Genomic DNA, 27,278 nt, shown 5'->3' on the forward strand with positions numbered 1-27,278 from the left:
ACTTTGTCCTCCCTCTGTCCTCCCATTGTCTCTCGTCCTACCAGTTTTATCCAGGAAGTACAAAGCATAATATAGAAAACATGACTGTTTGAGTGACATTTTAGAAAGCAGGCAAGAAACACAACGTGCAGTAACCACGCAACAGCAGTACTGGGAGGAAAATAGCTCTCTTTTCTTATGAACATTTTCAAGATCGAAAAGTTTGTCAGAATGAAGCCTTTCCCATAAAAAGTTTTGACTTAGACAATTTGGCCTTTTCTGAGGGGAAAAAAGGTTTCTTATAAAAAATGTCAAACCAGTTCTAGCACTCAGCCCTCTGACAGGATAGAAACCTGACTCACTGCATAATTTCAAACAGAGTCCTTTTTGTTCGTGTTATCCCGTGAAATATGTCCATTAAAGATATTTCATATTCTTATTGCCTCATATGGATTTTGGAACATTAAGAAACAGTCAATATCATTACATGGGCCAATAACTTATAAAAAGACTATTTAGATAACACTTTCTTCATTGAATTTTGATTTGTGGAACAATGCAATCACCTACTGTACACTACTGGAGAAGATTAGAAATGTTTCATTTGGGTTGTCAAAAACATACTTTATTTAGGAAAAAGAACGTGCTATGCAATGATAAATGTCCAACAGTACAATGTACTCCTTTAAATTCCATCAATGTCTAGAGAAGGAAATCAAGGAATATAAAAGTCAAAAGGGATAATTCCTTGTCCCTCAGACTTGACTGCATCAAAGAAAAATAAGCAGAGCTAAATGAATAATGGTTTTTTTTCAGTTTACTAGCAGTTCAGAAAATATTTTGGGGGGAAACACTTTAAAAAAATCAGTGATTTTACAATCAGGTCAAAATAGAACATTTGTTTAGACATTTCTGGGGCATTTTGATTGTGTTCAGCTTAGTTGAAACTGTCAAACTTGACAAATTTGTGATTAGGTTTAAGTCAACTGAAACTGCACTTTGAACTGAACTCTTCACAAAAAGGAAAAGCAAAACAAAGCAAAAAATGAAAAGCAAACAAAAAAATCATCCAGCTCTACATATAAATAAAAAATCAATTTAAATAATAAAATTAGCCAGCAATCTCAAATGAAAATCCCAGAAGCTGCAGTGTAGCTATGCACAGAGAGGAAATATAGTCTTGAAGACCCATTTCTCTACTTTATACTGTATCACAGAAAATACTCTCTGTTTAAAATTATGGAGAAAGTCACAAATTTTCTTCCACAAAGGATTTATTTCCCAAAATAAGGAACCAGATTAAATATCACTTTTGTCACATAAGGGCTACGTCTACACGTGAAGCCTACATCGAAGTAGCCTATTTCGATGTGGCGACATCGAAATAGGCTATTTCGATGAATAATGTCTACACGTCCTCCAGGGCTGGCAACGTCGATGTTCAACATCGATGTTGCGCAGCACCACATCGAAATAAGCGCAGCGAGGGAACGTCTACACGCCACAGTAGCACACATCGAAATAAGGGTGCCAGGCACAGCTGCAGACAGGGTCACACGGCGGACTCAACAGCCAGCTGCTCCCTTAAAGGGCCCCTCCCAGACACACTTGCACTAAACACCACAAGATCCACAGAGCCGACAACGAGTTGCAGACCCTGTGCATGCAGCATGAATCCCCCACTGCAGCAGCAGCAGCCAGAAGCCCTGGGCTAAGGGCTGCTGCACACGGTGACCATAGAGCCCCGCACGGGCTGGAGAGACAGCGTCTCTTAACCCCCCAGCTGATGGCTGCCATGGAGGACCCCACAATTTCGACGTTGTGGGACGCGGATCGTCTACACGGTCCCTACTTCGACGTTGAATGTCGAAGTAGGGCGCTATTCCGATCCCCTCATGAGGTTAACGACTTCGACGTCTCGCCGCCTAACGTCGAAGTTAATTTCAAAATAGCGCCCGACGCGTGTAGCCACGACAGGCGCTATTTCGAAGTTAGTGCCGCTACTTCGAAGTAGCATGCACGTGTAGACACAGCTAAGATGAGCTCTGAGGAAGGAAATACCATCACTATTTGTACCACAATTTTGTCAACTGATGGAAGAGAAAAATGGTATAAATTCCTTTGAAACAGATTTTTACAGTTACATAAACTAATTAAATTGGTCAGTGCTAAACTGCCTGATAGAGAAGTGAACGGAGCTCCGAGTAAGTACATTTCATATCTTACATTTATTAGGCAACAGTTGAAACAACTTAATTTACTGGTAAATGTAAAATAATAAACTTCAGCCTCAAATAATTAAGATTTAATAACACTTTAAATATTTTAAATATGGACATTATTCTGGATTTAACAGCATAGTAATTTTGTTTGAATAAAATATAATCCACAGTATTGCATTCTATCTTTTTAATTGCCAGTTAAAATCATAAACCGAAATGTATTAATATCTTAATGAACTACTACAAATGAGTCAACAATGAATCAGCAGCAGAAAGAATAAAGAAATCACCACTATAAAGAAATCTCTGAAAACAACTACAAGCAACAGCTTTCTTAAATTTTGATTTTCTGTTCAGTTTATTGATTCATCAACAGGGTTTAGGCCCTTAAGCAAGTTCTTAACTCCAAGTATTTAAGCAACCCTCTTCACTTTAGTGCAATTTTTCATGTGGTTAAAGTAAGAGAGGTGCTTAAGTATCTGCTGAAACGGCCTAAACATAGATTTTACACGAGTGTGGTGCAACCTACAATTTAATGGTGTCTAAAAGATATCCTAGACCCTGTTAAATGATTATCATATCGGATTAAAATGGACTGTGCAAAATAGTCACACACACTATGGCTGGATCTACACATGCCCCCTCCTTCTGCTCACCAGATTGGAAGACGGGCTTTCGAAAACTGGGTGGGGGGTCCTTTCGGAAAGTTCCATCTCCTGGGGCGGTGCACGATTTGAAAAGCCTCACTTTTGAGTCGCTGCAGCCATCATTACGCTAATGAGGCACTGCATATTCATTAGCATCTTTTGAACCCGCTCATTAACACGCCGCTTTCGAAAGGAAGGGGCATGTGTAGACACAGGGTATGTGCTGAAGGGTATTGCTAAAATCAATTTTTTTCTTCCTTTGCTTTACTTCTAGGTATCTTCCAAATTTGTCTTTATTTTTTAGTCTTTTCATCTGCACCAAGGGCTTCTCTACATGAACAGTTAGTTTGCTATAAGAGGGGTATGAATCAACCTAACATTAGCTTCCTGGGAGCTTCTGTGTGGATGCTGCTGATGCTCATTCTCCATTCATTGCTGTGTTTTTGAGTCCAATTTGAAATGGGACTAATTAAAATACATTAAAAATTGTTAATGAATGTCAGCAGGATCTACACAGTTGGTCCATAGCAGGCTAGTGTGGGGTAGATTCATACTTGCTACAAAAAAAAATGTCCATGTAGACAGCTTTCAGGTTTACAAGCTGATTAGGTCACAGAATTCTGTGGCGTTCGCAGTCTGATGCCGCCTATAACCAAGCAACAACAGAAAGGCTAGATCAGTAATTCTGATTTTTATTTATTTTTTTTTACTTTGTAATTGTTTGTAACCAACTGGCATGGCTACTGAAATAAAAATGGGTGCCAGTGACCCAGAAACTAATGCTCCTCTGCAGATCTCTCAACGTCTGTGATCGCTGCAGACCGGCTGCATACCCAAGAGGGGAGGAAATGACAAAAGAATAATGCTGCTTGGACAACAACCAGAGATAAAGTTGGCTTAATTAACCCTATTTTTCATTTCCTTATTGCATTTTCTGTTTCTCAGCTTTTGTATGATGCAACACACAGATTGATTGGAGGCACCTTTAGTTTAATGAAACAAAGAAAATACAATGCACTTGCGTTTTCAGTCTCCCCTTACCCTCAAAAAACAGATGGCTTAACACCAAACATCAAGCCATACAGTAAGAGTAAATTAAGGATTAGGCTGATTGAATTCAATTACATTTCAACAGGAAGATTTGTCCTACTTCACAGATAAAATAGGATGTCTCTTTGTGAGAACAATGTTGGTCAAGATAGTCTTTCCGTATTTTAATTATGAATATGCTGTGCGATTGACAACTTTGCAACAGTAATTCAGTTGAGCACATTCTTTTGGCTAGGTAAGCTGGAGTGCCAACTACATTGCATTTTCAGAAATACAATAAGAATTCTGGGTACCTCAATTATTTTGGCGGGGGAGGTACCCACCCTGAGACAAAGCAAATGGACCTGATTTTCAGAAAGCATGAAGTAGCCACCACCCCTTCCCAAACTGTGCACCCTTAAATTTAAGCACATGAAGTCTCCAGTGACTTTTGAAGTTTGAGGCCCATGCACATGTTTGCTGGTTGATGATAGACATATATGTTTCAATACAGGTAAAAAAACTAGGAACAAAGTATAAACACCATACCTAGGGTGGGGACAGATCCAGTGACAGAAGCGGGTAAAAGAGTCATTTGCTCCAGGCACACTGGGGCTCTTGGCCACCACCACCACCACCACTGCCACTGTGAGAGTGACTGGTGTTCCAGGAGCTTTACATTTCTGCTTGCGTGCCATGCCATGCAGTATGGTTGCTGTGAGGGCTGGAGACAGGCCATGGTGTACTCCATGCTATATGGAAAGCTGGCTGCCCCGGGGGACTGCTCCTTTTGCCCAAGGCCCTGTCCCTTCTGGGACCACAGAACCAGGGCCACAAAGGCTGTTGGTCCTCCTGGCTGGATGACTTTGTGCTTGGAAGCAGTTACTGAATAAAAGATTTGGCAGTCATGGGGGCTAATCTGCTGAACATGAGTTCTTAGTGCAACGCTGTGGCTAAAAAGGCTAATGCAAAGGTTGAATGCTTACATAGGGGAAACTCAAGCAGGAGTAGAGAGGGTATTTGAACTCTATTTGGCATTCATATGATGACTCCTAGAATATTGTTTCCCCTTCTGGTGTCCACAGTTGAAGAAGGATGATGATAACCTGGAGGCATTTAGAGAAGAGCCACAAGGCTCATTGAAGGATCAGAAAATAGGCCTTATAGTCATAGAGGAAAGAACCTCAGTCTAATTAACTTGACTACAGGGGGTGACTTGATTACAGATTATAAGTACCTACCTGGGGAAAAATATTTAATAATGGGTTCTTCAGTGTAGCAGCAGAGAACAAGAGAGATGGAGTATATGATCCAGTGACTGGAAACTGAAGGCAGAAACACTCACACTGAAAACAAAGCACAATTTTTAACAGTGAGAGTAATTAACTATTGAAATGATTCTGCCACAGAGAATACTCTTTGTCGGGAAAAATATTCTGACTTCCTCTGTAGTTGTAAGCAAAGTGTCGTGGTAGATTCTCCACAACAGATAATTTGGAAACTGATGTTTTTATTTCTCTATGAATTGTTTTGAGAAAGTTCAGTGGATCAGACTAGATGATCACAATGATCCTTCTCACCATGGACTCTATAAATCTTTTCTACACGTCTGACCTGAGCAGATATCTTCATTTTTTCTTGGTTTTCATGGGGTTTTCAGTCTTGTTTTATACAAAGACATTGGGTTAAGCATCCACATTTTGAATGTTCATCCAACTTTTACATGCTCGCTTGAAGTAGCAACGAATTACTGGCTATCTGAAACATGCCCCAGCTAGCTGACTGCGTAGAGGTTTTAAACACATCATAATTGTAGCCAGGCAAGAAGTAGCTCAGCTAAGGTTAATGGAGGCTGTGCAGTTACACTCTGAGGAGTTATTGTAAAAATGGCCTGTTTGCTTTGGATGTGTTTCAGCTGCTAACTGTGGTGTCAGACTTTAGTGTTTCCTTTTTTTGGCTCCACCTTGTCTTATATATCTAATGTACCTAACTTAAGACAAGTTAGATTTCATTCCATCCTTGAGAAAACTGCTACCCAGTTCCAATCAGTTATACATGGGCAGACCTCATGACATCCAATGTAGTTTGCACAGAGTGTCACTGTAGAACGATAGGCTTCCCTCCTTTCACTGAGAAGGGTTGCCCTTTATGGACTCCTGATCAGGCCAGAAGGGGTTTCCCCAGCCACAAGGCCCTCCCCATGGGAAGCTTCCAAACCCCTTTGTTCAAGGTGACTTAGTGCAAATGACTATCACACCCATTCACCACCAGAGGAACACACTGTGGCCAGAGGCTTAACTTTGGCTATCCTTGTCTACCTCCTGATTCCCCCCTCTTCCCCTTGAAAAAGGCTGATGTTCCTCACCATCCAACCTGTGTCCTCTCCCTGTAAGATTACAGTGGTCATAAACAGCAGCTTACGCTTATCAGTGAGAATGCAGCTGATCAAACCACCTTGAGAAAAAGCAAAGTAACTTCATGCTCACAGCTTTTATACTTATCTTTCCAGGTGCCGTATCACCCTCCTCCCCTCCTCCACATATTTGTCCTAGAATGCTGAGCTATCATGCACTCACATGATGTCAAAGTATAGATCCTCAGTTTTATGGCTGCCATCTTGAGGACAAGTGAGGAATGAACCACAGACCGCTACCAGTGTGAGATAACATCTTAAAATCTGTAACTAGAGAATGTAGCAGATTGTCATCTTCTGGATGGCAGATTAGCAGAATACAGAATACATACTTTATAGTGGGTTACCTAAATTCTCCAAGGCGAGGTGAGTGTCTTCCCTTTATTTCTACAGGGCTGTGCAAATATTTGGCACTGAATGAGTAAGCAGTAAGTAGCAATAGATTACAGTAACTAGTAATAACACTTATTTTGCAATCCAAGGAAGGGATTTAAAACTAAGAAGAGATTTAAAAGGAAGAGATTTAAAATTAAAATTAACTTTTAGGCCAATGGGACAGGGGAGGAAAGGGTATCATGAGAGTAATGAGAGAACCTGAAGGAACAGGTGAGAGAGAAGAAAATAATTCTGTTGGCTTAATTCTAAGACTGTTGAAAGATATTTCAGCTATTCTCTTCTCAATAAATATATGTCCTATCTCTATTATTGCTTATATACTTCATCTTTTACTTAAGCCCTCCCTTATTTATTTTCTCTCACTTGCTTGAATTATACTACTATTAACATCCATAAATCATTTTATTTCAGGGATTTTTTTAATAACTGTAAACTGACTTAGGCAAAGACATTTAACTTAGGCAAAGACATTTAACATTTTGTTAAATGAATTATTGGTGTAGAAAGAATGAATCATACACAAAAAATACCCAATCCTGCTCCTTCAAACTCAGCGTACAAACTCGATCTACTTCCTTGAGAGCAGGATTGGACCCAAAGACTTTTTCTTCAGCCCCGAGGGGAAAGAGTAAGTCTTTATATCCCATGTGAAAGACCTGTCAATGAAATAAAAATCAGACAGCACCTTAATATTTATTAATTCGGTTAATAGACTGCCCACATATAAGAATCTAGCAGAGTTAACACTGAAGAAAAAGAAAACAACATGAAGCCCATTTAGTCTTTGCTAAAACACGAAGATCCAGGAGATTCATGCAAAGTAAAATACTATGTTTCATGTGCAAAAAGAAAGACTCAGTGACCAGAACATTTGAGGAGAGACAAACAATTCTCCCAGACAGATTTAGACAGGAAGAAGAGCAGATTGAGATGAAACAGAACAGTAACAGCAATCCCCAGACAAGCAGCCGAACCTCAGAAACTCCACAGAGGAGGAAATATGCCTACAGAGAAAGCCCTGAGGGCTGGGATGGAGAAGGAGATTCTGAAACTGGCAAAGATGTCTGCTTATAATAGAAAAACACGTAATTTGGCATTAGCAGAGCTTTTCCGACCTGATTCATAGCTACAAAAAGTGAAATCATTACTGTCTGAGACATCAAGGATGCTGGTCACTGCACAGAGATAAGTAACATCTTCCTTGATCATGATTTCTCCTTTTCTTCTTGCAAAAATAATTTTATTTGCTTTGGAAATTGAAGACCACTGATCGGGAGAGTAGCAGGGAGAGAAAAACAAACCTATAGATTTTTTTGCCTATCTACTTTCAGTCATGGGATGAATTTATCCATCTCCATGTAATGAATATATCACTTAAGCTACATCTACACTTGTATGCTACATAGAAATAGCATCTACACGTCCTCCAGGGCTGGTACCGTCGATGTTCAACATCAATGTTGGGCAGCAACACATCGGAGTAGGCACTGCAGGGGAGCGTCTACACGCCAAAGTGGCACACATCAAAATAAGGGTGCCAGGAACAGCTGCAGACAGGGTCACAGGGTGGACTAGCACTTCCGGGGCAACAGCTAGCCGCTCCCTTAAAGGGCCCTTCTCAGACACACTCAGCCTGCACAGCATGTGGTCTGCAGAGCCACAGGCACGCACACCTTGTCGAAGCAGTATGGACTCCCAGCAGCAGCAGCAGCAGCAGCAGCAGCAGCAGCCAGAGGTCCACACAGCCACCCCTGCAGGAGCAGTGCTTGCCCTGCTCAATGCTATGCAAGAGGCAGCTGACCACCTTTTATTCACAGAAGAGGAGCTGTCCGCGGGGAAGGAGGAAGCAGCCCCAGACCCTGCTGTCCTCCACCACCCACCCCGCCACACATGCCGCCGGCTGTGGAGCTACCCCATGAGCACTGACTGGTGGGAGCGGCTGGTGCTTGGCGAGTGGGACAACGACCACTGGCTCCAGAACTCTCGCATGAGCCGGAAGACATTCCTGGAGCTCTGCCAGTGGCTCACCCCCACACTGAGGCACCAGGATGCCTTCATGCGGCATGCCCTCAGCATTGAGAAACGGGTCGGCATCGCTGTCTGGAAGCTGGCCACTCCAGACAGCTACCGGTCCGTGGGGCAGCAGTTTGGCGTGGGCAAGGCCACTGTCAGGGCTGTCCTCATGGAGGTAAGAGAACCCACGGGGGAGGGGGGAGCCCTGGGGGGGGAGGGAACCTGGGGGGGAGGGACCCCGGGGAGGGAGGGTCAGACACACCCTGCACACCCCTCACAGGTGCTCTCCCATGTCCTTCCCCTGCAGGTCATCCACGCCATCAATGCCCTGCTCCTCCACAGGCTTGTTCGGCTTGGGGACCTGGATGCTGCCATTGTGGGGTTTGCCAGCCTGGGCTTCCCAAATTGCTTTGGGGCTCTGGATGGGACCCATATCCCCATCCGTGCCCCGGAATACAGCGGAGGATGCTTCCTGAACAGGAAGGGCTACCATTCTGTGGTCCTCCAGGCCTTGGTGGACAGATGGGGCCGCTTCCTGGACATTTATGTTGGGTGGCCTGGCAGCACCCACAACGCCCGGGTGTTCAGGAATTTGGGCCTGTGCCGCCGGCTGGAGGCGGGGACCTACATCCCCCAGCGGGAGATCCCTGTGGGGGACACCACCATGCCCCTCTGCGTCATCGCAGACGCGACGTACCCCCTCCGGCCCTGGCTCATGCACCCTTACACTGGCCATCTGTCAGCCAGCCAGGAGAGCTTCAACACGCGCCTGAACCATGCGTGCCAGGTGGTTGAGCACACTTTTGGCCGCCTCAAGGGGCGCTGGAGGTGTCTCCTCACCCGCCTTGATGCAGGCCCCACCAACATCCCCCAGATTGTGGGCGCATGCAGTGCACTCCACAACCTGGTCGAGAGCAAGGGGAAGTCATTCTTTCAGGGCTGGGCTGTGGAGGCTGGCAGGGCTGACATGCAGCCACCCGCTGCCCCCAGTCACCAGGTGGACCCTGAGGGGATCCGGGTCCGGGAGGCCCTGCGGGCCCATTTCGACTAGGCCGCGGGGTGAACACTGGCAGGCCCCCCCACTGCAACCCCCCATCCTCCACAACACTCCCTGCCCCCATGCCCACACCACAGAGCACCCAAGAGCACACCCTCCCCACACTTTTCTTGCAAATAAAAATGGAGCTGTTGTTTTTGAAACCAAAAAAAAAAAGCAGTGAATTCTCTTATATTAATACTAACTATATATATATATAGTAAGAACAAAAGGGGGAAACTATTTACATGGGGGGCAGGTGCCATAAAAGAACAGGGGTGTAACACAAACTATATACAACAAATATATGATGGGGGATATGTACAAAGGGGGAGAGGGGGGCCACGCCCTGGGCCCTGCACCCATCTACTGTCCGGCGCCCGGGGTTGGCGGGCGCGACCCTCTCCTCGGCCTCAGCCCTGGACGAGGCTGGCTGGGGTCCGGGCGAACTGGCAGGTATGGCCGGCGGGTGTCAGCAGGCCCCAGGTTCCCCCTCAGCAGAAGGCTCCGGGTTGGCGGATGGCGGTGGGACGGCAGTGGGACGGCGGCGGGCAGGGCGGGTAGGGTGGGCAGAGCGGCGGGCGGCGTGGCATTGGGGGCCAGGTAGTCCGCTATGTGCTCAAAAGTGCACATAAAGGCCCCCCATGCCTCCTGGCGCCAGGCCAGTGCCCGCTCCTGCAGTTGCAGGCGCCTCTCGTCCACCCGCAGGCACCGCTCCGACACCTCCAGCTGATGCCGGAGGGTCGCGAGCAGCTGGGGTCCATCGCCGTCCTCGGATGGTGGTGGCTCTGCTGTCGGCCCCGCCCTGGGGCTGGTCGGTGCTCCGCCGAGGGACTGGCCTGCTGGGATGGCCCTGGTGGGCTCTCCGGGACCACTGAGACCTCGCCGGCGCTCTCCGGACCCTCCGACGGTGCAGCTGCAGAACACAGGGGGGAAAGAAGAGTGGAGACAGCTGTTAGTGTGGGACCTGACCCGTGGTCCTTGTCCCCCCACCCCTCTGCTGCTGGTTCCCCATCTCCTTCCCCGGGAGATGCTGCTGATGATGATGGGTGTTCCACCCCCTGCCCCTCGGGGGACCCTAGGTTCCACTCCCCCCATCCCCAGGGACAGGGCATGGCACTGTTCTGCTGGGGGGGGCAGGAGATGATGCACTCTTCTGAGGGACATACCACTGATGTCCTTGGGGCCATGGTCATCTGGGCATGTGGGGGGCCCTGGTCATGCCTCTGGTCCCTGCCCCTCAACCCCGGGGGTGTGCACCGGGGGGGTACATACCTGACGGTGTGCTCCCATGGTCAGGGGACACCCTCTGGGCGGATGCCCTGCTGGAGCTCCAGGATGGCAGGATTATGTGGAGCCCCCGATCGCTGGAAGAGGATTCTCCCTCCTCCTCCTTGGGCATCCCAGGGGTGGGCTCCTTGGGGGGCCCCTGGGGTGCGGGGCTTGCCTCCGGGGTGGACTCCGCCTCCGGGGCCTGCTGGGGCTCGTCGGCTGATGTGTCAAGAGTGGCTGGCGGGGAGGAGGTGTACCAGGGGCCCAGGATGGACCTGAGCTCCCTGTAAAAGGGGCAAGTGGCGGGGGCGGCCCCAGATCTGCTGACCGCATCCCGGGCCCGGGCATAACCCTGCCACAGCTCCTTAACCTTACTCCTGACGTGGTCAGGAGTGCGGGCAGGGTGACCCCGGGCGGCCAGGCCCTCGGCCAGCCGAGCGAACGTATCCACTTTCCGCCTCTTGCTCCCCATTATCTGGAGCACCTCCTCCTCGCTCCAGAGCCCCAGCAGGTCCCGGATCTCGGCCTCTATCCAGGAGGGGCCCCGCTGCCTTTTCCCAGGCTGGGAGCCCTGGCTCCCCTTGGGGTGGGTGCCCTGGTGGTGCTTGGGGGGCTGGCGGGCGGCCATCACAGCGGGAGGGTGTCTTGGGGCTGCAGGGAGGTGTTCAGGCTAGCTGCGTGGCGATGCTGCTGCCTGCACGCGCTCTCAGCTTCCTGCACAGGAAGGCAGGGGGCGGGGAGCTTTAAGGGGCCGCTGCACGTGGTGACCATAGAGCTCAGGGACTGGAGAGAGCGTCTCTCAACCCCTCAGCTGATGGCCGCCATGGCGGACGCCGCTCTTTCGATGTTGCGGGACGTGGATCGGCTACACGTGCCCTACTTTGACGGCGCTATTCCCATCTCCTGATGGGGATAGCGACTTCGATGTCTCACCGCCTTATGTCGATGTCAACTTCGAAATAGCGCTTGCCCTGTGTAGACGCGGCGGGCACTATTTCGAAGTTGGCGCGGCTACTTCCAAGTAGCAGGCATGTGTAGACATGACTTTAGTGTACTAGAAAAACTGCAGTGTTGTACAATAAAGGAGCTGATTTTCAGAGGTGTTGAGCCCTTAGACTTCCTGTGGGAGTCCACATTTCCTCTGTAATTCATTACCCCCAACAGGAATGAAACTTATTTCCTGCTGTCAGCTCATATTGGGACACACACTTCATACATATGAATAAAGTGGGTCTTACCTATGAAAAATAATGAGCTACCTAGGGTAGCCATATGAAAAAAGAGGACACCCATGGGAGGCAATGTATTATTATCTACCAACTCACATTGTATTAATGTGCTAAAGCATATATAGTACATTAATACAACATGAAATGGTACATACTAATAAAGAGAAAACTCTTTGATCTCAGGCATTCCAGAGATTCTCTCAAATAACCAGCATTTTAACCATAAGTAAATTTTAGTTATGTTTGCCATAACTACAGTATAGTGAAAAAAATTCCAGTAAATATATCAAACACAGTATGAGTTTACAGCGTACAATACTACTGTTGTTGGTAAATAAAGTACTCTGCATACATTTGTTTCTTAATACCTAATCTTATTTTTCTTTAGTGTTATGCATTGTTAGGTCTAGCTTTCTATTACCCAGAATGTTTGAAGATTCAGCAACCTCCCAGTCCCGTGGCTGCTGGAAATGAGTTTAATGTGTATACAATCCCTCTCAGAAGTGTCTTTTTTTCTGAAAGGTCTAATATGGTTACCCAACTATCCTTATGGTAACCTAATAAATAAATCTTTAGTCTTTAAGGTGCTACAGGACTGCTTGTTTTTTGTGACACTACAGACTAACATGGCTACTGTTCTGACAGACTTCATACAGTTTGCCTATCAGAGACCTGCTTGAGGTAAAAGTATAGTGAAATAATATATTTAATAGAAAAATCAGATTCTAAGATGAAATAGTATGGGAAAGTGAGCACAAGATACACCAAAATTAAACTTTACATATCTACAGTAATTAAATTTCATTTTCTAATATATGTTACCTATGTCCTCTGAACAGTCTTCCTGTGAACTTGGTAGAGACAGGGGAGCTAAGGTTTTATGGACAGCTTCATGTCTAGATGCTGCCCTTCAGTTTCTAGATAGAGCATTCAATGTCAAGCTTCTTTTTAAAAGACTTTCTCTCCCACCCCTATTCTCCTGGCATGGTGGCTCAGTGCCATTTAGGGTGGAAAATTCTAATTGGGATGTCTCACTGTTTTCCCTATAACCATAATGGCCATCATTTGGCTTTTCTTGGGCTGTCCAGTGCTAGGTGCATGGAGGTAGTCTTGCCTACTGGGGATACAACCTCTCCTTGCTGTGAGATGGAGCTGAATGTTGTATCACAAAACATGGCCACTACTCTGCAAATACATAACCTCATAAACATCATTTACATATAACCCTTATATGGGTATGTCTACACAGTAACATTATTTTGAAATAGCAGCCACTATTTCAAAATAACTGTCCTAGGATGTGGCCACATTAGCCCCCTCCTTTTGGAAACCAAATAGGAGGAAGGGGCTTTCAAAGTCATGGGGGTTCTTTTGAACTTCTCCTGTATACACAGTTGGCGGTGTTCCGAAAGCAGCACTTTAGAATCACACCTGGTCACCATTATGCTGATAAGGCACTACATATTCATGTCAACACCTCATTAGCATTTTCCAAAATCCCTCATTAACATGCTCCATCTCCTGCACCTGGGGCAGAAGAATCCCAAACATTGTTACAGGTTGGGGACTGACTGGCTCAGCAGCAGTACAATGGAAAGTGACCTAGAGGTTATGGTGGATGAAAGGCTGGATATGAGTACACAGTGTGCCTTTGTAGCCAAGAAAGCTAACAGCATACTGGGGTGCATTAGGAGGAGCATTTCAAGCAGATCTAGTAAAGTAGTTATTCCTCTTTATTCGGCACTGGTGAGGCCACATCTGGAGTATTGTGTCCAGTTTTGGGCCCCCCAGTATAAAAAGGATGCGGATTTGCTGGAGCAGGTTCAATGAAGGGCAACAAAAATGATTAAGGGTCTGGAGCACAAGACCTATGAGGATGGGCTAAAGGATTTGGGCTTGTTTAGTTTACAGAAAAGAAGACTTAGAGGTGATTTAATAGCAGCCTTCAACTTCCTGAAGGGGAGCTCCAAAAAGGAGGGTGAGAAACTGTTCTCAGTGGTGTCAGATGGCATAACAAGGAGTAATGGTCAGAAGTTGAAGAGGGAAAGGTGTGGGTTAGATATTAGGAAAAACTTCTTCACCAGGCGGGTGGTGAAGCATTGGAATGCGGTGCCTAGAGAGGTGGTGGATTCTCCGTCCCTTGAGGTTTTTAAGTCCCAGCTGGACAAGGTCCTGGCTGGGATGACTTAGTAGGGGTTCATCCTGCTTGAAGCAGGGGGCTGGACTAGATGACCTCCTGAGGTCCCTTCCAGCCCTATGATTCTGTGATTCTATGAACTAGTGTGGTTACAGCACTAGTGTCTATACTACGCAACCACTATTTCTAAATAACTTTGAAATAGTGGCTGTCTTATTTTGAAATTGGTCAACCTCATTGTACAAGGAATACTGTCTATTTCAAAATAAGTATTTCAAAATGAGGGATATGTAGACAGGGAATGACTATTTCAAAACAAGCCATAGTGAGCCCAATGGCTCTATTTTCAAATGGGTTCTGAAGTATGTTGACGCTCTATTTTGAAATAGCTAAGCGCTATTTCATAATGCATTTAGTGTGTAGCTGTGCTATATCCAAATAAATTATTCTGGAATAGTCTATTCAGGAATAATGATGCTGTGTAGACATAGCCATAATGACCATCAAGTTCAGAACTTTATAACCATTTATAAAATACTTCACTTGATATATTTTTATTCACAGTACTATTTTATACAACCAGTTGATTCAATTGCTTGTTCTTTTTGACTCAGACATTCCAGTTTTCCCTTTGAGGTTTCTGTATCCTGCTTGTGGACAACAGCTTAACAGAGAAACTATCTTCATCTTCAGGTCATATCCACATGGACTGCATTCTTTCCATTGGTTTCCATTCCAGTGGAAATTGAAGTAATTTTCTTACTAGAAAAAATATTTAAAGGGAGCTAGTTGTATGTTTCCAACAGTCTTTAATGTGATAAGTGTTCCACTACCAATTCATCATAGTGTCTACTTTGACTCTTCCTTTCACATTTCTTTCCAATCTATTCTGTTCCACCTGACTGTCAATAGCTTTGCACAAGGGTAACTTGTGGATATGCTGTTATTGAGTCTCCCAGTTTTTCTAATTACTAATGATGATGCACATGAGGAAAGAGATTAACATATTTTACTTATAAAAGGAGACTTACTACTGAATCATTGGGACAGATCATGGACTTTCATGGTACAGTTTTGTCGAGGTAATTTTTCATAGCAGAGCTACATTAAATGTTTGAATAGTTGTAGTCAACAAATATATACATAAAGACCATGACATGCCTTGAAAAAAAGGTCTAAACTGGGACAATGAATTATGCAGAATGAATAATTCATGAATAATTCAACCAATTCCATTCATATGCACAGTGTTGTATGAAATTTAATTATAAGAATTTAAGTATTTGCTTCTCATGTATGATTTTTATTCTTCTAATTTAATGCACTTTCCCTTTTTCAGATAAATGATTGCCGCTCATTTTGACATCTGTTATTCAAAGAATTACAAAGAAAGTTTTCAAAATATTCTTCAGTGTGTTTTATATAAACCTACCCACTTCTATCAGGCTTTATAATAATTATTTTAAGTTATGAGTGATTGCTTTTCATTTCATTCATATTCATTAGACATAGGCTCATATCAGGAGTATGGGGGTGAGTGAAGGCTGCTTTCAAAGTGTGAATTAATGTCTACAGTAAAATATGACAGGGAACAGAAATGAAGAAAGCAGGAGCACATGCTATAACCACTAACTTTGAGAAGGAGAGCAATAGATCTCATCTTGAAACTCCCTGTCCACTCTAGAAAACATCATCATGCAGCTTCACGCTACTAAACACAGAAGTTAATGCCCTGCCTTAATGGAAAAGCTATTATCAAAGGGGGACAAAGATGAATTATAGGACCTTATTGCCCTCATGAACAAAATGTCACCAGCACTACTAGTTTTCTGAAAGTTTTGAAAGTAAAGCCAGAGGTCAAAAAATGGAAACTGTAGAACAGTGGTGGGCAACCTGCAGTCCACAGGCAACATGGGCAGCAGCTTGCCCATGGCCTGCATTGGGGTCCTATGTGTAGCCCACAAGACATTTTGTTTACCTTTGTTCATGTGCAGGGTTGCCAGAGTCTATTGGTCTCAGTCACCTTTTTTTTCTACCAATATTACTAAAGTGACACACACATAAAGCAAGTGAGGTACATGTGAAGTGAGGTACATGCTGATTCCACACAACATTGACTGTGAGAGCCATGCACTCCTTCTGCATCCATTCCGAGTGCTGCTACAATTCAATTGGCACAACCCATTATCAAATCTACCCTGTCCCAGGAGACTGTCTTGTTGATTACACTGAGAAGAAGGAGGGCCTGTCCTGGGGCCCACTCACTAATCAAAGGTGCCAATCACAGCTGTAGAGTATTCTGCAAACAAGTGTATGAACCCACATTTAGTTGCTGTGAATTTTTCCTATTACATTGCCATCCAATTGAAGTGTTAGACACAAGCTCTTTCTCACTACATTTTCAGACTATTTTAATGGACTTTTTCTCATCCATAGTCCCAACGCCAAAAATGATAGCAGTCTCTGCTATGCATTAACAATGTTAGTGATGGGAAACTAGTGCGAAATATTTCTTCACAGATTTGAGAGAATTACCTTTGTCCATCTTTGTTTTCCTTTTCTTTTCCTTACTATCCATTGGACATATGTCCTGTATCACTAATGTTTGTATAAAGTGAGTTTTCAACATAAATGTTTGAATACTAAGAAGGTCTAAATCTGATTTCTTCAAGCACTTGCACCAGAAATCAGATTCCAGGCCACTTACAGGAACGTACTTAAATACTTGCATAACTGGAGAGACGTTAAGTAATTGCCTAATTTTTTCTCTGAAATCATAGAATTATTCGTCACAGACACAAAACAGCAATGCAATTATCAACTGTTTCATCAAAAGAAAATTCTTTTTACCAGAAATAAAAGTAATTTGTATAAACAACAGAGAATAACAAAAAACCTCCATCATATAATTGGATAAGATGTAAGCAAATGGCCTTACAGGGATAATTTGTGGCCCCAAGGCCTTACTCTGTGAGATAGTAGGAACCTCAAGAGGTTGTCTCCTAAGACAAACTCACATGGAAGTCTCATGAAAGAGAACACTGATTGTATCTCTGTTATCTTCTTCAGGTATATCCTCTGTACTACTGAACGCCCTGTAGGGGTCTAGTACTAATTGGAGAGTACTGAAAGCATGGTACCATCTGCCTCTCAGGCCATGCTGTGGCGAAGGCCTTTGCATGAACAGCTCTAACTTCCAGTGGTTCCACTGCTTATCCTGTGGGCAGGGGAATACAGTACAAACCTTAGTAGCCTTTCTTTGCCTCCTTCCCCTAGGTTAAAATAGGAGACATCTGCAAAGGGAACCTCAGAATTTCACTTCCCTGGATGGATTCTTCTCCACCTTAGGAAAGAGCAAGTCATAGCTGCTACATCTACCAGTGTTTTTAGAAGGTCTTTGTTATCTACTGATATAAGATCACTCTGTGGCCCTCAGCAATTTAAGACTAACCTTTTCAGTAATACGCTCAGAAGTTATTTTTGTGGAACAGATTTTGTCAAGATGCAGGGAGAAAGATCAATGTATCTTGCCATAAAATACAGAAGTACCATGCTCAGTAGGCAAGTGTTAGAGTTGTGGAACCAAATTTTCAAAAAGCATGTGCGTGCACTGCTGACCTTGTGCTGCTTACATACAGCAACCCCCACGTGCCATTGCATAGTGCTATACCTACCTATACATACAGACCCAATTCTGACTTTGGATGCGCCATCATTGGATTCAGGAATTTAATATGTGGAAATGAACGTACTTCTTTCATCAGGCATGTTGCACTCAGTTGAGGATGTACATGGATAAGTTGATCCAGGGTTGCTGCTTAGCATTTAACATAGCTGTCCTTTCAGAATAAAAAAAAAAAAAAAGAAATATTTTAACTTTGGGATTTGTAAAGTACACTAAATTCTATGTGATATTTTTTGTGGCCAGGAGAAGAAATGTAAAGGACATGGGAGATGTATTGCAAATAATCTTTAAAATAGGAGGCTCCCTGTGTCTGTCTCTCTCAGCTTAATTAAAAATTGGTAAGCTATCATACTGAATATTTTTCCTACCCTTCATAGCAGCCCCTCTCTCAAAAGCATGTCAAAATGCTTCTTAATAACCTCTGTGTTGAAACTGGGGCCTGAGTTTCCCCTGTTATTTTCTGCTTTATTTGCATTGACTGAATGTGTTTTTTGGAGTTATTTCCCTCTCTCTGTTCTGTTCCTTTCTGTGTTGTAGTTTTCCTTGTGAGCGTGTATCTTCCTGCTGCAGAGGGTTTCTCTGGAGATACAGCATCCAGGAACTGACTGACACAGAAGATTAATGTAGAAAACTGTTTGAACAGTTATTGCATGTCAAAGAGCATTCTTTGTCTTCCTGTTATAGCTAATTCCAGAGCACAAAACTTTCTTATACCTGGGCAATTTTAATGTTAATTGTCATATAAATGTTTCCTGTTGCTTTCCCTCTGAAGAACTGCCTCAGTAGGTTTTACTAGGTTTCTTGCGGCAGCTTTGCTTGCTATTTATCTTCTCATCACTCATTCAAAATTTTTCCCCCAGCCACTTGTTTTAATTTCAGTTTGATGTTCCTTATTATGACCTCATTTATGTGTGACAGGGTTTTCAGTTAGACAAAGAGGAAATTAAAATAAATACACAAATAATGGACTGGTAGGTGTTTTCTTTAAAATATTTCCCATTGTGCCATGCCATTGTGTACTTCAGTAGGGTGGGTGCTAAAGATGTTGGCCTTTATCATTAATTGTTTTGTAGTCCGGCCCACAAGAACAAACGAATGAACAGAAGGCTTACATTTTTGGTTTTGGAAGGACCTATTTAAACTCTAAGTCAGAAACCTCCCCTTTCGATTAATGATTTCCACTCTTAGTCCTTTGAGTCACTCAACAATTCATGTGTCTTTGTAATATACTCTTTCAGTTCCCCAACTGCTCATTCCAGTTTAGACACGTGATACTCTCGTGGTTTTACTGACCTTGATTCGAAATTCCCTTCAGAATTGTCAAGTCCAAACTATAGTAAATTTAGGCTTTAAGAGGAATTGCAAACTTTTCAATTCCTAAGTAGTTTAGTCTGATTTAGACACATCTTCTGTCCCCCAAAGAGTAGCTTTATTCACCTTGGTTTACAGATATCATCAGAGAGGTGCAGATCACATTAAAATAACTTTAATGTACTGAAAAGAATGGGTAACCTATTATATAAAACTGCTATATTTAAATGACTTACACTGAAACAAAGATGTTTCCAACTGGTTTTAGGAAGGCTTTATTCTAAACCTATTGGCTACGTCTACACTAGCCCAAAACTTCCAAATGGCCACGCAAATGGCCATTTCGAAATTTACTAATGAAGCGCTGAAATGCATATTCAGCGCTTCATTAGCATGCGGGCGGCCGCGGCACTTAGATATAGATGCGGCTCACCGCCGCGCGGCTCGTCCCGACAGGGCTCCTTTTTGAAAGGACCTCGCCTACTTCGAAGTCCCCTTATTCCCATGAGCAGACGGGAATAAGGGGACTTCGAAGTAGGCGGTGTCCTTTCGAAAAGGAGCCCCATCGGGATGAGCTGTGTGGTGGCAAGCCACGTCAATTTCGGAGCGCCGTGGCCGCCCGCATGCTAATGAAGCACTGAATATGCATTTCAGTGCTTCATTAGTAAACTTCGAAATGGCCATTTGCGTGGCCATTTTGAAGTTTGGGGCTAGTGTAGACATGGCCATTGCAACAATTAGTTTGAAATAAATAAAGATGTTATTTTTGGTCAACATCAAGTAGAACTTCTGCAATGCTCTAAAGATCTCTGGATAATCTTCTATTGTTCTTAACTAGTAAAACCAAACAAGTTTGTAAACAGAAATGTCCCATGTGAGCAATTAGTCTTCACGCTATTAGAATACCTCTCCATGTTTTGCAGCAGGTCTGAACTTCAAAATTGGCCCATAGTTTAAGTTCTCCCATGTGTATAATTGGCCTGGTTCCAAACTTTACACTTCATTATTCTGTTCATATAATCACCCTTAATCTCTTATCTAATTAATCTATTTTTGTACTGATCTCACTGGTCTCCCATCTTTTTTTTTTAAATACATTTCAAATTGTCCTTAAGACAACCATGGGGCATTCAAAAAGGAGTACAGATTGAATCATTCTCATCAAGGCACCCTGAGGACCTTAAGAGTGCCAGATGAGAGAATCTGCTTAACCACAGGAAGTCAATATTTTCTAGTAGCATTATGAACACTTCCACTGCTTACTGGGCTCTTAGAAGATATTTAGGGGTAAATTAGAGTTAAATAACAGCACTGAATACTGAGATCCAGCACTGCTGGCTGGAAATAAATGTTATGGGACCACAGGAAACTTGGCCACACCCGTAAGTGGTCATCCAGCTAACTAAAATCATGCTGGATTACAGATGATGCCAGACAAGAGAGTTCCAGACTGGAGAGGTTCAACATGTACTGCAAAGCAATAATGTTTATGATTTTAAATATTTTTAAAATTGTTTCCTATTTTGTAATACATCTTCAAAGTTCTTTCACGCTAATACAATTTTTGAGAGGACAGTGAGATACCAGATATCAGCTGATGTATTCCTTTAAATAAACTAGAACACTATTTTCTCTGTTATTGTTCTTATTCCTGATACTTTCCAACTTTTGGGTCCCCTTTAGTGTTTGAGCCAAAGGGAAATCTCAGCTAAATTGGAGGTGTAGGAATTCACTTTCACCAGCCAAGAGTAAAATGCTCACAAATATAATTAGTTCCCAAACCTGCTCCCATTGACATCAGTGGAGGAAAGACTGGACCCTTACCATCACTGAAAACAACAGAAGGCAGCTTGCTCACAAAAATATACTCACAACATATGATTGACATCTTTTCTGGCTTACAATCTAGGTTTCTAGGATTCTTTGAAGACACCCAGTACATGAATTTTCAAGGAGATACAATGACCTGGGAAACCTGAAGAGGAAATCACAAATCATTTTTAATTGAGAGTAAAACAACTTAAAATTAGAGAAAAGTCAGAATTTTAAATCACGGCAGATTTTACAAAAAATTGCAATCATGCTTTTTTCTTTATATTTTAACCAAGAAAATTCTCTTTGCTTTTGTAATACACGTGACAAATTCCAGGCCAATCCCAGTTCGCAACTTGGTTATGAAAGTTGAAAATTTACCACTGAAGAAAATACTCTGTACTACAGGAACCCAACTGGGAGAGAGAGGAGAAGTTAACCACAGGCTTGGTTTGGTCTTTTTTTTTCCCTAACTTGACTGATCAATCAGTTGCAGTTCTGAATAAAGCTTCTTCCTGGTTAGGTTGTATTTTATCTGACACATTCTGCTCATCATCTAGTCTTTTCAGGAAGGAATGTTTTTCTTTGTTACTTAAAGAAGCTGAAGATGTGCTGAGCAGTTTGGATATTTTGTGTTGAGTACTGGCTTGCATTTTACAAATAGTCTCCTAAGACACTTTTCATCTCACAAGAGAAATCTAGTCAAGATAGTAGTAGCACTTTATATAAACCAACCTAATATCTGGAATTCATTGTGTGATTTCTGGGGAGGAACTGATACTTACATGTGAAAAACAACACAAAGCTGGTTCAAAACCAAGTCCTGGATATGCACACAAAAAGTAGATTTTTTTGAAAAGATGTCTTTTTTTCCCTTCATTTTAATTTGTTTGCTCACAACAAAGACATTCACCAGCAGCATCCTCTGGCTACTATTCAGTGTACAAGGAGACCTCATCAACAATGAGACATGTGTCTTTTGGTGATGCCACATTTAGGTACCAATATAATAATGCCACATTTAGATATCAATATAGGGAAGTATTTTGTTAAAATCATTGTAGTTTTGAAAGCTATTTTTTTAGCATATTTTAGATGTTCTTTCCTCAGCCTCCCAGAAAACCCTATGGACCGATTCCAGAATTTCAAAATCTCAAAGGCTATATCTACACAAGAGGGTTCTATCAACAAAAATGGTGTTTTGTCAACAAAACCCTGGGAGCTTCCTGATTTCCAAGGTGTTCTGTTGACGTCACATTGACAGAATGCACCACTTTTGTTGACAGCCTTATCCTGCTCCCCAGGAGGCATAACACCTCTGTCGATAGAGAACTGTCAACAGAAAGCCAGTCTGGATATGCTCGGGGGCCGTCTGTCAACAGATAGGACTTCCAGGACCCAGGCAGCCCTGTCTTCTGTGCTTCTGGTTGGCCATTCTGTTGAGAAATCGGATGAGCAGTTCGACTGCTAACTGGTGACAGAGAGTATCACTCTTGTGATCCACTTGGCAGTTTGGCTGCGATCTGTCAACAGAAGTTTTGTTGGAAGATATCTTCCAACAAAAACTTCTATTGACAAATTGCATAATCTAGACATAGCCTAAGACAAATAACTGGGGATTTAAACTGTATTACCCAGAAGATTCACATTCTGACAGTTATCTTTACCCAATATCATTGACTTTATGGTGCCGGAAACCAGAAAATCACAGCAATGATCCAACATTCACTAGTTGCTGCATGTTGTTCAACAGATCAAATGCAATAAATTTTAATTTTAGCATTTTGAGAGTTTCGTCTTTAGCAGCAAGAAAGACTAAAAACATTTCATTGGACATTATATCAAACAGACTCATACACATTCTCTTTTTCTAAGAAGTGTTTAAATTTAGATTTCAAACCACACAAAGTTCTAGGGATGCTTAGATTTGTAGGACACTTCAGCTGGGTCCACATTCCAAAACACCTTTAGGCCCCAGAGATAATGGATGTTTTAGAAGTAGCATTGGGATGCAGCATTTATAAACTAAAAACAATTGTGCAGGTGATTTTGAAATTAACTTCTATGCATTTCAGGGCCATAAAACTCTACTGCAGATAAAGTGAACACTAAGGAATGTAAGCTTGGTCAAAGAAACATCCTCTAAAAATTCGAGTGAATATCCATAATGCTCTTCTACAAAGCTGTTTCCTGCTCTAGTAGTTCTCTTTCTTGTGCTTCATTCCTGAAAACACTTTGCTAAAGGTTCCCATACTAAAAACCTAGAAAAGACCATTGTGATCATCCACTTGAACGTCCTGTACAACACCAGCCATAGGATGTTCCTGAATTATTTCCTATTCAAGGTAGGGTGTACCTCCTAGAAAAAATATCCAATCTTGATTTAAAAATTGGTGGTGTTGGAGAATCCACCACAACCCTTGGTCCAATGGTTAATTATCTTTGCTGTCAACAACTTTGTTTTATTTTAAGTCTGAATTTGCCCAATTTCAATTTCCAGCCAGTATATCTTGCTATAAGCAATGGACTAACTCACAAGGAAGTTATTGCAACAGAAAAATACATGGTAATGCTGAAACAGAATCATCAGAATTTAGTCTGGCAAATGTCTACTTGTACAGTACCATGAAGAGAGTATTTTTTGTGGTGGGTAGATGATAAAATATAATGCAATTTTTTATCATTCATCATCACAAAGTGTTGCACGACAGATTTTATTTTTTGGCTGGTAAAAGTTTCATGAGAGATTTGCAGGCTCTCAGGAAATAACTTATGCACAATATATGTAGAACATTGTTTTCACAATACCTCCTGCTCCTCAGTACAGTGGGTCATGTGAATAATCTCTTTCTGCAGCATTTTAATCTATTCACTACCAGTATCTGGCATGGACTATGGTGTCTACAGTTTCTTCTGCTTTACCTGCTGCATGGGGCCAGAGCACTAGGATCCATCTCATTCTGTTTGATCTTAATACATTTTCCTGGTCTCCTTTGTCAAAGTTTCACTTCAAACTTCCTCTTCACCATCGTAAGTTGCCAACATCTGTTTTGAAAGCATTCAAACTACATTTTTCTCTTCCTTTTGTGCACACTCAAAGATGATCCTTGATGCAAGTCCACACATGGCACTGGCTTGATGCAGGCTTGATTGCAGTTTGGGGTTTTAAAACTATATCTTACATTTTGAACCAAAAATAGTTCAAAAACTGGAATCTTGTATCGTAATTTGTATATGTTTGAATGTTTAATTGGAAATTTATCCAAACGGATCCTTTCCCTCTGACAGTTTAGATCTCAACAAACTGACAAATACACCAAAATTACTTTTTTTGAAAAATTCCTGGCCAGCTCCAGGATTGACTTGCTAATTCAACTCAGTGTTGAAGAGACTTTATATAGTATAGATAAAAGTAGGAGCTAGGGTGGGTCAGAATACAAACAACATAACACTCAAAAGAACCTTAATGGAATATGGGGAAAAGGAGGAAAAATCATTTTTTTTGATCGACAGACAAATAGGGTGTGTCTACACTTGCATTCCTCTTTCGAAAGAGGAATGCAAATGAGGGAAATCGAAAATGGGGTGCAGATGTACATATCTGGCATCTCATTTGAATATTCTTCTTTCAAAAGAGCTTCTTTTGAAAGAAGAAAAGCAGTGCAGACACTACTCTTTCAAAGTAAACCCCATCTTCAAAAAAACCCTTCTTCCCTTTTTTATGGGAAAAAGGATTCTTTTGAAGATGGGGTTTACTTTTGAAAGAGCAATGTCTTCACTGCTTTTCTTCTTTCGAAAGAAGCTTTTTCAAAAGAAAAATATGCAAATAAGATGCCAGGTATGTAAATATGCACCGCATTTGCATTTTTGATTTCCCTCATTTGCATGCCTCTTTCGAAAGAGGAATGCAAGTGTAGACACACCCATAAAGTGGTCTCACTAGCGTTTACTAAACAACCTCCAATGTAAGATAAAGACACTGCACTAACTGCAGCTCCTTAGTGGTTTTGTATATTAGCTTCCTTGCTGAAACAGATGCAACTTTAATTTTTGCAGTTTGTACAATAATGAAATATTGATTTGCTTACACTGACACTTCCAGCAATGAACTATCCCTTTCTGAAGCAGCCCCACATTAAAAAGAGTTTTGCCCATGTCTAATTAAATGTGCATTAATTTCAACTACCTCCTTTACTTAATTTTCACAAAAGGCCAGGGAGGTGGATTGTTGTGACCCTTATGTGTGCCTTCATTAGAAACATATATATATGCATATAATTTTAAAGAAGTACAACATTCAACATATTTGACATAAATATATAGGAAATTCAGTGAAATGTGCACGTTTGCATTCCTTCACTGGATCTCTTTCATAATAGGAATATAATGTTTTCCCATGTAAAGTAAACAAACCAATATTCTACTTTTGAAATAATAAAATAGTGCTTCCAGTCTGAAGTAGATTCAAAGCAAAAGTAAACTTTACTTTTAACTAGGTTGAAATACGTGCCTTCCATTTACTTCTTTATACAGTAGCAGGATGTCAACTACTGTTTTATGCAAGGCACATTTATTTCAGGAAGGGAAACAGAGATTCTTTCAAATATAGACATTCAAATATACTTGAGAACTCATTTCTCAAGCCCTTTGGGTGGGCAAATTTATAAAGAAAGCCCTGATGTAATGTGCTGTTCACATAAGCTGCCATTGATGTCGTTTACCTGTTAAACTACACACTTTTGTGCTCTCTTTAATAATTTGAACTGTACTGATGTGCTTATCAGATTTTAGTTCATGATGCTTCAGAAGAACTTTACGAAATGGAAAGGTAAAAGGTCTACAGAAGTAGCATACACAATGTCTTGGGGGACGTAGTTCAACTTAATAAAATAATCCTCCTTGTAAGTGTCAGGCTAGGTCTGACAAACAAAACTGAGAATATTGCAATATGTACAGTAATAGAAAGTAGTGAAAACGTGGTAAGTGTCTAACCCTTGGAGCACTCGGGCACACAAAAATAACCCAAATCAAGGCAAAGACAAATAGAATGAGCATTACTATTTTAGGAAGACTCTTTTGATCAGGAATTTGCATGATGTGTAGTGGGTTACTTACCATGAAAAACATTTCATTCATTCTCCATGTATTATTCAGATGGTACTTTAACCATGAATAAAAACTAATTCAAAGTTAGTTTCTCAAAAATATGTAAATAAATTTGCTTGCTAGCTAAAATCCTGAACTGACAGTCTAGGCTGTGTCTACACGTCCTTCTCTTTCGGAAGGGGAATGTAAATGATGCAGATCAGAACTGGTTAATGAGATCCTTATATGAATATTCAACACCTCATTAGCATAATGGCAGCCAGTCAAGCTTTGAAAGTGCTTTTTTTGAAATGCAAACTGGCTGCATAGACACAGGTGCTTCGAAATAAATCCCAGACTTCAAAATTCCCTTACCCAAAATGGGAATCAGGAATAAAGGAATTTAGAAATCTGGGGTTTATTCTGAGATGCCTGTATCTACCTGGCTAGTTTGCATTTTGAAAGCAGCTCTTTTGAAGCATGACTGGCTGCCATTATGCTAACAAGGCTCTGAGTATTCATATCAGCGACTCATTAAAAGTTCAGATCTGTGTCATTTACATACCCCTTCTGAAAGGGAGGGACATGTGTAGACACAGCCCTAGGGAATAAATTTATTTAATTAACTGAATTGAATCATCCTCAACATTCTAAATCTCATATTTCATATCGCCACTACTTATTAATGATGAAAAGATCACTTAGTTTCCATTACAAAGTCCCATCTTAGCCTCAATGTTTACTCTGTTACAAGAATACCTTCTAGTGCACATTGTGTTAGATCCATGGAGTGTAGGTGGCCTTTGGATATGCCTGTCAGCTAAGAAATGGACTGGAACAACTTTTCATACAGAACACCAAACTAAGAGCAGATTGTAAATGTCAGTAATGTGGTCTGGATTCATATTTATAATCTAAAAGTTGTAAAGTTGCCACTGACTTTAAAAGATTCACCATGAGTCATCCAACATGTCATTTAATTCACTCTTTTAACAGAAAATGCAGGTGTATG

General features: G+C 42.1%; 2 long non-coding RNA genes across 4 annotated transcripts in view; both read right to left on the reverse strand.

Moving 5' to 3' along the window:
* LOC142020337 (uncharacterized) overlaps positions 1 to 8,000 on the reverse strand; it is a 47,494-nt gene extending 39,494 nt beyond the window's left edge. For both annotated transcript variants that reach the window (XR_012647369.1, XR_012647370.1), the window contains exons 1-3: positions 7,206 to 8,000; positions 6,454 to 6,560; positions 5,119 to 5,223 (exon numbers count right to left, since the gene is read on the reverse strand). This is a non-coding gene — a long non-coding RNA (uncharacterized LOC142020337). The remainder of the gene's footprint in view (positions 1 to 5,118; positions 5,224 to 6,453; positions 6,561 to 7,205) is intronic.
* Positions 8,001 to 14,947: 6,947 nt separating this feature from the next.
* On the reverse strand, positions 14,948 to 21,344 carry LOC142020242 (uncharacterized). Of its 2 annotated transcripts, none has more exons than XR_012647319.1 (3): positions 21,242 to 21,344; positions 18,048 to 18,212; positions 14,948 to 15,135 (listed from the first exon to the last, which is right to left on the reverse strand). It is a non-coding gene; the product is annotated as an uncharacterized LOC142020242 (long non-coding RNA). The 2 variants fall into 2 exon arrangements; XR_012647320.1 differs by having other exon boundaries at positions 18,048 to 18,207; positions 21,242 to 21,340.
* Positions 21,345 to 27,278: the final 5,934 nt, after the last annotated feature.

Source organism: Carettochelys insculpta, chromosome 13 (genome assembly GCF_033958435.1).
Source record: "Carettochelys insculpta isolate YL-2023 chromosome 13, ASM3395843v1, whole genome shotgun sequence".
NCBI lineage: Eukaryota > Metazoa > Chordata > Testudines > Carettochelyidae > Carettochelys > Carettochelys insculpta.